The sequence below is a fragment of the Dermacentor andersoni genome, chromosome 2 (genome assembly GCF_023375885.2).
Source record: "Dermacentor andersoni chromosome 2, qqDerAnde1_hic_scaffold, whole genome shotgun sequence".
Taxonomy (NCBI): domain Eukaryota; kingdom Metazoa; phylum Arthropoda; class Arachnida; order Ixodida; family Ixodidae; genus Dermacentor; species Dermacentor andersoni.
Genome location: NC_092815.1, coordinates 189,134,099 through 189,144,019, shown reverse-complemented (window position 1 = coordinate 189,144,019; position 9,921 = coordinate 189,134,099). Strand labels below are relative to the sequence as shown.

At 53.5% G+C, this 9,921-nt stretch overlaps 1 pseudogene; it reads right to left on the bottom strand.

Moving 5' to 3' along the window:
* Positions 1 to 628: 628 nt before the first annotated feature.
* Positions 629 to 810, bottom strand: LOC126541068 (U2 spliceosomal RNA; annotated as a pseudogene).
* Between the last annotated feature and the right edge of the window lie 9,111 nt (positions 811 to 9,921).

Here is a 9,921-nt window from a genome sequence, read left to right as displayed (position 1 = left end):
GGCACGAAATACATGGGCGTTGCAGTTACTTTTGTGAGTGAATGCATAAAAGAGGACTTAGTGAAAAAGTAAGTGAAACAACAGTGCATTTTACGGCGAGTTGGGTGGCGTCAGTCTGATGTCATTCTGGGGATTCATTCCAACTGTATAGGACACCCTACTACGGAGCGAGCGGAGCGAGTTGCAGCCGCTCACTTAGCCTTTCGCTTTGTCGGAGGCCGGCAGTCTCAGGCGCCGTCGGCGGAGCCCGTGGTCGGCGACGACAAGTAAAAGACAACGCTCTTCAGGTATACCCGTCGGACGATGATTACGACATCCGCCTCCCTCCACTCCACAAATAGGGGAAGAGCACACGCATAAAAATTCAACGACGATGTATTAAAAATTTATAAAATATATTCCATTGGGTACGTATCCGTGGGACCGCTAGGTCTGTGCCACTTGGTATGTGCCCAGGGACTAGCGGGCATCTGAAGTCAACTTCGGTCACTGCAAGTATCACATCACGCCTGCACGATGACATTCACGTAATGCGATTTTTCTTGCAAATGAGAGCTTCCGTCGACGTTGACTGTTAGAGCGAAGCTGTATAAGGCTCGTTTCCAGCGGATCGATGTGCGTAGACCGAAAAGCGCGGGCCGATGCCGAAGATAGTGCAATACCGACTCTACCCGCGTCGGAGGGGAGGCAGGCTTCAAGCACTCCGCGAACTTGCAAAAAGAAGTTTAGTATCTTGTGTCCGAATACAACCCGTATAGCAGACTTTGCACTGATAAGAACAGATACTACACTTTGACTCGCGTCTGTCATGTCTACGTTCGCACCACCCTCTTTTTGTCGGCGATCGAAGCGCTTGCGCATCTCTTTTCTGCTCCTTCCGGTCTCCCGTGGTGGCGGTCCCATCGAAACGTCGCGCGCGTCTATACTCCGTTCCATACATAGCAATCAGTGCCGTGGAAGCTGCGCAAGTTGTTCGGCGAAGAAAAGTTATCACTCCGCGCGTTCCGTCTATGGTTTGCTGGGCGTTCCGTCCACGTTTCGCGGCGAGCCAATAGTGTTCGCTCGCGCGAGCAACGGGGTGGAAATAAAAAAATCGAAAATAACAACAAAAATAAAAAGTCTGTAACAACGTATTAGCAGCCGTATACCACAGTGTGTTTGTTTCTAAGGGCTAAAACTTGTTTCATTCAGTACTGAGCCTATGTAAGAAACATTGTCGACGATTACGTTACTTCCTACTTCGAAATTTGAGCGCAGGTCTTCAGCTATTTCGGCTTCTCGATATATTGAGGCAAAGAATTCGAGCACGACATGTATGTACAGTTACAAATTTTATTCTTCACACATATTCCCTCTTCAAGAAACACTCCGCTGCCAGTTCTTTATTGCCATGAAGGAAGCTTTGTGGTCGGAGAAATAGATGGATATGTGCTCGACTTGCTGCACCAGTGCCTGGTTCGATGTTGCGCACATCTGGATTCTAGCGGCGACGGCGCTGGGACTCTGCTCGGGCAGCTCGTTTAGCAGCAGCGGCAGACGAAGGACTCCCACCGGTTGCCTCGCTCAGGGCTCCGAAAGAACTTGCTGAGAATAAACAATTTATATAGGCAGACGGATTATATTAACACAACGATGTGGGGCTCTCGCACCGCAGGACGGCGCGCTCAAAGGTCGGCGCCACGAAAGACGATGAAGTGCGTAAGCTGCACGCCCTTGTCTGGCCCGCCATTAAAGAGAAGCGTATATTTTGCAACACTCCGTCTCCAATCTACGTTACATTTTTCTGGTGGAGGTGCGGGGTACATGCTACCACTCCCAGATCGAACACCGCCTACAAGCCCAGTACGAAGTCCGGTCGAGCTGACTTTCTGTGCACGTACGTACAAGCCGCCGACTTCAAGGACTGCCGCCTGAGCACGAGCCTCTACCCAATCAAGTGAGAAGGATGAATACATCGGTTCCAACTTCTTTCTCGACCGCGCCGATCGAGGTCGTCCTCAACCAGCCGCGAATCCCCACGTCCTTCCATGGTGACACCTTCGAGGATGTAGAGGTCTGGCTCGATCACTTTGAGCGTGTCGCAGAATTCAATGGCTCGACTCCAGAGCGCAAGCTACGCAACGTCTACTTTGCCCTCGAGGACTATGTGCGGACATGGTTTGAGAGCCGTTAGGCGGCCCTATCGACATGGGACGAATTCCGACGGCAGCTCATCGGCACATACGCCAGCCTCGATCGCAAGGAGCGAGCTGAATCTGCAATTCAGGCGAGAGTACAGAGGCCGAACGAAAGCGTCGAATGTTTGTCGAAGATATGTGCCGACTTTTCCGACGCGCGGATCCGTCCATGCCACAAGAAAAGAAGCTCAGGAACTTGATGCTCGGTGTCAAGCAAGAGTTATTCGGTGCCCTAATACGCAACCCACCAAAGACCGTTGCAGTGTTTCTCGCGGAAGCCGTATCAATGGAAAAGGCACTGCAGCAGCGAACAAGGCAGTAGAACCGCGACGTGTCGACCCTATCGCGTGACCCTCCCGCTATACCCCTGGACAATACCGATGCCTTGCGGGAGCTCATTCGGCTTGTTCGAGAAGAGCTCCAAAAGCTTCAAGTGGCTCCAGCATCGGTACAGCGACTCGCTCTGGCTGAGGTCGTACGGGAGGAAATCCGACAGGCAGTCCAAGTCCCAGAGCGAAGCGAGATACCACAGCACGAGGTACGGCAGCCACAACCTCGCATGTAGTATGCGGAATGTGCGCGAAGTTCGTTGTCCCCGATTTTTCGCGATGTGAGCGACGTCCCGAACTTTCATGGTGTCCGCGCCGTTGAACTAGCAACTGGCGACTTCAGGCCTCGCCGCACGCCATTCATGGCTGAAACACGACCACCCCACCCCGCAAGAGCGACGTATGGCGCACCGCAGACCGGAGGCCCTTGTGTTTTCATTGCGGTGAAGCCGATCACCTCTACAGGGCATGTCCTTACCGCCGAGCTGGGCTCCGGGGATTTTCACTGAATGTACCGTGCCCGCGCAATGGTGAACGCCCCTTGGACATTGAAGCATACCTCGCGGACACCAGGACCTCGTTTGCCCCACGATTCCGTGAACCTCGGTCACCGTCACCCGCCCGAAACAGGTCTTCCAGTTCCCTATTCACGCCGAGAGCAACGAGGCGTCCCTCACCCAGCCCAGCCTCCCGGGAAAATTGAGTCCAGCGACCTGCGGAGGTGAGGTCGCTGATGTTGCGAACGCTGAAGATCCTCCACTACGACGACCGCGATATGACGTAACTGAGCCGCAGAGAAAGCAGTGTAGTTTCGTGTCAGTATCCTGCGACGAACCAGTTACCATAGATGACCACGAATTCCCGGCGTTAATCGACACGGGTGCGGACACGTCTGTTATGAGCCAGAATCTCGCGCGTATACTGAACAAAGTTTCGACGCAATGGATCGGAACGTAGATTCGTACTGCAGGAGGGTATCTCATAACTCCAATGGGCCGGTGCACGGCACGAGTCAACATTCGGGGCTTCACGCACATCGGCGACTTCGTCATAATTCCTGAATGTTCAAAGGACCTTATACTCGGCATGGATTCCTTCAGCCGAACGGTGCCATCACGGACCTGCAAGAGTCTAGAGTCAGCTTCGCTACTACGCAAACCATAGCGAACAGTAATGGCAATGACCGTGACATAGCGCTTCGCGTAGCTGACGATCACGTCACGTTACCACCCAAGCAGCGTACTTACACTTGTCTGATGCGACACGGAGGACGACGCCGAAGGAATTGCTGAGGCAAACATGCCCCTGCTTCTTGAGCGCCACATTTGTATAGCCAGAGGGCTTCTTCAGGTGCGAAACAAATGTTCAGTCGTTTTGCTAACAAGCTTTAGCAACGAGTATCGGCATCTACCGCGAGGAACTACAATCGCATTTCTTCGCGAAATCAGTGATGTTACTGACATTGCCACATTGGAAACCACATCGTCTCAGCAATCTGAGTTACCCAGCCTAAATGAATGGATTCACGTTAACGCCGCCCTGCCAGACCATCAGAAAGACTGTCCACCGAGTCTCGTGAATGAATTTGCGGACTGTTTTTCAACGTTATCCAAAGTGCGGCGCATGTCGATCACAAAGCACCGCATTATTACGGACGAGTCCGCACGTCCTGTTCGTCAGCATTTTTACAGAGTGTCTCAGTGGTAAGGGAAGCGATCAAGCATCAGGTGAAAGAGAAGCTCCAATGCGACGTGATCCAGCCGTCCACCAGCCCGTGGGCCTCCCCTGTAGTGTTAGTCAGAAAGAAAGACAACACGCTACGCTTCTGCGTACATTACAGAAAGTTGAACCATGTCACCAAGCGCGACGTTTATCCATTGCCACGCATCGACGACGCATTCGATCGTCTACATCATGACAAGTCTTTTTTTCTTCGTTGGATCTTAAATCAGGGTATTGGCAAATCGAAGTTGATGAACAGGATCGTGAAAAAACAGCGTTTGTGGCACCTGACGGGCTTTATGAGTTCTAAGTTCTCCCCTTCGGTCTCTGTTCCGCACCTGCCACTTTTCAGCGGATGATGGATACCGTGTTTGCTGAACTCAAATGGCATACCTGCCTCGTCTACTTGGACGACGTCGTCATGCTCTCGAGCACGTTTGACGAACATCTTGCATGTCTCGAGAGTGTCCTCGCTGCGATCCATACAGCCGGCCTCACCATCAGCCTGAAAAATGCTACTTCGGGTTCCAAGAGCTCAAATTTCTTGGCCATGTCGTTGGTCCTCAAGGCGTGGGACCAGACCCCGACAAGTTAGCTGCCGTCGCGGTGTTTTCGCTACCCACAGACAACAAGGCTGTCCAACGCTTCCTTGGTTTGTGCGCATAATATAGGCGCTTCGCCGAGGGATTATCGAGAATTGCTGAGCCTCTGACACGGCTTACACGCGACGATGCGCCTTTCATTTGGGCGGACGAGCAGCAGCAGTCGTTCAATGAATTGCGCAAGCGTTAGCAAGAGGCCCCAATACTTGCTCATTTCGACGAAGACGCTGACGCTGAAATTCATACTGACGCCAGCAATGCGGATCTGGGCGCAGTTCTTGTGCAGTGGCAAGCTGGTGCGGAACGCACCATTGCTTATGCAGGCCGCTGTCTCACCAAGGCTGAGAAAAACTACTCAACCACTGAAAAAGAATGCTGAGTGGTTGTGTGGTCAATTGGTAAATTTCGACCCTACTTCTACGGTAGACCCGTTAAGGCTGTCAGCGATCACCACGCCCTGTGCTGGTTTGCCAACGTCAAGGATCCTTCAGGCAGAATAGCCCGTTGGATTCTGCGCTTACAAGGCTACGATATTACAGTTGTCTACCGATCTGGAAGGAAGCACAGTGACGCTCACTGTTTGTCACGCGCACCAATCCCTACGACGTCATCGGACCCTGACCATGACTTGCAATTTGTCGGTTATTATCGACGCCATAAAGGGGCTGAGCACCAGAGCGCTGACGCTGAGCTGCTGCCGCTGATCGAGCACCTCCAAGGAGTTCAAGGTGTTTTACCCCGCTCGCTCGTGCGCGGCTTATGATTATACTACTTGCACAACAACGTCCTTTACAGGAAAAGCTGCGGAAGCGGTCCCAATACGTACCTCCTTGTCGTGCCGTCGATGCTACGGCAAGACATCTGGCAAGCCTGCCATGATGAGCCATGCGCGCAACACCTGGGATTCGCTAAGGCATTATCAAGGATACGACAGCAGTATTACTGGCGCCGGCTTTATTCTTCTGTGCAACGGTACGTGAAGACCTGCCGCGATTGTCAGCGCCGCAAGAAACCACCAGTTAAGCCGGCTTGCTTTCTCAATCGTGTGGACCCTCCTCAAGCAATGTTTCAACAAAAAGGAATGGATCTACTTGAGCCATTCCCAGTGACTTCTTCGCTCAACAGAGGGATAGTCGTCGCTACCGACTACTTAACCCGGTACGCCGAAACCGAAGCTATTCCGCAAGCAAATTCGTATGAAGTAGCCAAGTTCTTTGTACGCCACATCGTGCTACGACATGGTGCACCGTCTGTTCTCATCACCAACCGCGGTACAGCATTTACAGCGGAACTTATGCAGGACGTTCTCCAGCTGACGCATAGCTCTCACCTCAAGAGCACTGCGTATCACCCTCAAACCAATGGATTAACCGAACGTATGAACAGAACGCTGGCTAATATGCTATCCATGTATGTCGACGTAGAGCACAAGACCTGGGACGAGATCGTACCCTATGTGACTTTCGCGTATAACAGTGCTGTACAGGAAACTATACTTTACGCCGTTCTTTCTATACGGGCGCCACGTCACGTCAACACTTGACGCCATGCTACCTCTGTCTGATAATAGCCCGACCAGCGAACACGTGGAAGACTTCGTACAAAGAGCCGAAGAAGCACGCCAGCTTGCTCGGCATTGTATCCGGAGCCGACAGCATACCGACACTTTTCGATATAACCAGGGTCGACGCGACGTTCGTCACAATACTGGCGCCTGCGTGTGGGTCTGGACGCCCGTCCGTCGCCGCGGACTGTTGGAAAAGTTGATGCGACGGTATTTTGGTCCCTACAAGGTTACACGCCGCCTCAGTGACGTGACCTACGAAGTCGTCCCCTGCAGTTCTGACCCCGGTTCACTCCGTCGTCGTCCTCGCGCTGAAGTTGTTCATGTAGTGCGCATGAAACCATACTATGCGCGTATGTGAACGCCGAGACACACCTGAGGCGCTCCATTTCTTATGTCGCTGAAAGAACTTTTTGACGCGACCGAGACGGTCGCTTTTCGCATGGGGGGCAATTGACACAAAGATGAAGGGCTCCCGCACCGCAGGATGACGCGCGCAAAGGTCGGCGCTACGAAAGACCATAAAGTGCGTAAGCTGCACGCTCTTGTTCTGCCCCGCCATTAAAGAGAAGGTATATTTTGCAGGACTCCGTCTCCCCCAATCTATGTTACAATATTATAATATAAACCGTCTGTGAGCATCAGAAATTGCGTCTCGTGCGGAAGATTTCGCACCATCCACCGCAAAGGGAGCGTAGCCAAGCGCAACTGCCTTGCTTATCGGGAGGTCACGGGAGGCAGCGCGCAGGCGCATAGGAACGTTCAGCGGTGAAGAGATGGCAGTGACTGATTGACGCCACTGGGGGGGGGGGGGGGGGGGGAGGGGGGGAGGGGGACGCTGCTAGCGAGTCAACTGAAAGTGGGTCTGCGTTTCGGCTTGGGAAGCGCGCACCGTGATCCGCTGATACCGAGCCGGCGCTTTGGCCACTATAGAACACCGCGTGCTTTCGCGCGGTCGCGGCCATCCACGGGTACACCTACACGCAGTGGTGAACGGCGGCGGCTATGTGTTTCAGCTTGGCCAACAGCACATCATCGAGATCAGCCGCCACCGACCCGGCGCTGTGATTGCCGCCGCACAGGGGTGGCATTGGAGGAGGAGCGAAGAGAGCAAGGCTCGCGCCGTGCGCGAGATATGGCGCCAAGAGCACGCGCAGCGAGAGCAGCGCGCTGGCCCCGGTACGGGGCTGGTTACGGCGAAGAACGACGGCGACACGAAACGCAGGAACGGGCGCCAAACAGCTGCGCTCTAAAACAGTTGCGGAGAATTGCGTTCACAATGCCTCGAATTATATCTAAGAACGAACGAAGCCACTGCATTAAGTCCCTTGTTCCAAATGGGTCGCAAGCCCCAAGGGTAGCGTTGGCCTGGCGGCCTGGGGCACAACTGGAAGCATCCGAAGGTCCTGGCAAAGCATGAGTCGACTGCTAACAGAACAACTTGTTTATTCTAACATCGCAAAAGAGCGGCCGGTCAGATCGACAGAAGTGGAGAGACGGGAGAACACGTTACTCAACGGAAGAAATCGGAGCCTCTCTCTTGGCGTCCGGGGGCAGCTGCTTTTATACTCTCGGAGTTGAGGGCAAGAAGGAACGTCTCGGGATGAGGCCACATGACGGCGGCGCTCGGGCACGTTGAGACGAGTAGGTGACGCATCCGCCGGGCCGGCGCCTGTCAGACCTCCTCGCTTCACAGTTGGGGGAGCTCCTCTCCCCGGCTGCCGCGCTTTGACAAGCGTGGGCACCAACATGCACACACACACACACACGCGCACACGAAGACACGTGGCATTGAAACATGCCTGGACGCGCTTGGCGGCGAGGCGTTGCGGCAGCGCTGAACGGGCCAAAATGTCCGCCGCTTTGAACGAAGCCCCGGCGTCCGTTGCATCCGCGCCGGCTATACGGCGCGTCGTAGGCGAAACGTAACAGACCGCCCCGCCGGGAGAAGGAGATCCCGATGGAGAGGGGACTGCATCCGCTGTCCGGAGGGATGTCGCTCGATGATGCTCGTAACCGAAGTCGGTCGTCCCTCGGCGTTTCTTGAGCGCAGCGCACCGAGAAGGCCTCGTTCTCACGTTCAGGTTCACACAGGACACTGCAAAGTGACTTCGCGAGAGTTGCCATTTTTGTTTCTCGTTCCCAGCAAGCGTTAGAACTACGCCGAAACTCAACCGCTCAGTCAGCAAGCACGGCACAACCCTCACTAAGCCCTGCCAGGCTCTTTCCCCTTTTATACTACTGCCTAGTTCCTTACAGTAGTCTAGCAGCACTCAGAACGCGTCCACAAATTGGAAAATTGCAGTAGAAAGCACGTCATCACTTTGAAACACTAAACAAAAGCAATATGTTAAAAATCCTGCCTCAGGAAGAAAAACATCAGTAACAAACAACTCTGAGGCTGATTCCTACGTTAGGGGCTTCGACTTAAGCCATCGGCGTTACCGTTGAGACTCCCCTTTTTGTAACGCACCTCAAAGGAATATTGTTGCAAAGCGAGGCTCCAGCGCAGGAGGCGGCCATTTGTGGAAGAGATGGTCTGCAGCCATTGGAGAGGTCAGTGATCCGTCTCGAAGCATGCGAAGCGGAGATCGCAGCGAGCCACCGTACACTAGCTCAGCTGGCGAAAACCCCGTAGCCGCATGCGGCGCGGTCCTCAATGCAAAAATCACCCCAGGCAGACACAGCTCCCAGTCAGTTTGTTGTTCAAACCACAATGCTCTCAACACGCGCTTCATGACGGAGTGGAGCTTCTCAACGGAATTCGACTGTGGGTGGTACACTGAGCTGTGTAACAGCTTTACTCCACACCTTTCCAGAAAAGTTGTCGTCAAAGCGCTAGTAAACTCTGTGCCCTGATCTGTCTGGATTTCCGCAGGAAAACCAACTCGCGCAAATATGGACAGTAGTGCATTGACTATCTCAACTGAGCTGAGTTCTTTAAGCGGCACTGCTTCAGGGAACTTTGTCGCTGGGCAGATCACAGTCAAAATGTGTCTGTACCCCGTGGTTGTTACCGGCAGAGGTCCCACTGTATCAATAACGAGCCGTCTAAAAGGCTCCGTAATGATAGGTACCAACTTCAACGGCGCCCTCGATTTGTCCCCTGGTTTGCCCACCCGCTGACAGGTGTCACATGTCCTCACAAAGTGGTCTGCGTCCCGAAAACACCCTGGCCAATAGTACTCTTGCAAGAGACGGTCCTTAGTTTTCTTAACTCCTAGGTGTCCGGACCACGAACCTCCATGCGACAAGCGCAACAGATCCTGACGGTAGCACTGAGGCACGATCAGCTGATCGAACTCCACTCCCCTGCGGTCTAGATACTTCCGGTACAGGACCCCACCTCTTTCCACAAAACGAGCATATTTCCTGGCGATACCTTACTTGACATTGCAGCGCATGTTTTCTACCCTGCCATCCTTTTTTTGCTCGGCTATCAAAGCCGACCGGCTGACTTTTAGCAACCTATTAAGTCCGTCTGACGTAGGCGTGATGAGCAAATCTGCAGATAGCTCTTCTAACTT